The 327-nt window shown below is 35.5% G+C and overlaps 1 protein-coding gene and 1 pseudogene across 2 annotated transcripts in view; both read right to left on the bottom strand.

Moving 5' to 3' along the window:
- The window catches only part of SLC25A28 (solute carrier family 25 (mitochondrial iron transporter), member 28), a 65,930-nt gene that overhangs the window by 44,595 nt on the left and 21,008 nt on the right, over positions 1-327 (bottom strand). The window lies entirely within an intron of this gene.
- Positions 1-327, bottom strand: part of LOC105507178 — a 27,316-nt pseudogene that overhangs the window by 13,116 nt on the left and 13,873 nt on the right. The window lies entirely within an intron of this gene.

Here is a 327-nt window from a genome sequence, read left to right as displayed (position 1 = left end):
ATTTGATTCTTCTGTCTTTTCTTCTTTATTAGTCTTGCTAGTGGTCTATCAATTTTGTTGATCTTTTCAAACAGCCAGCTCCTGGATTCATTGATTTTTTGAAGGGTTTTTTTTGTGTCTGTATCTCCTTCAGTTCTGCTCTGATCTTAGTGATTTCTTTTCTTCTGCTAGCTTTTGAATATGTTTGCTCTTGCTTCTCTAGTTCTTTTAATTGTGATGTTAGGGTGTCAAATTTAGATCTTCCTGCTTTCTCTTGTGGGCATTTAGTGCTATACATTTCCCTCTACACACTGCTTTAAATGTGTCCCAGAGATTCTGGTATGTTTT

Source organism: Colobus angolensis, unplaced genomic scaffold, assembly GCF_000951035.1.
Source record: "Colobus angolensis palliatus isolate OR3802 unplaced genomic scaffold, Cang.pa_1.0 Scaffold144, whole genome shotgun sequence".
NCBI classification, from domain to species: domain Eukaryota; kingdom Metazoa; phylum Chordata; class Mammalia; order Primates; family Cercopithecidae; genus Colobus; species Colobus angolensis.
Note: the sequence above shows the minus strand (reverse complement) of the source record. Positions and strands in the feature narration are given on the sequence as shown.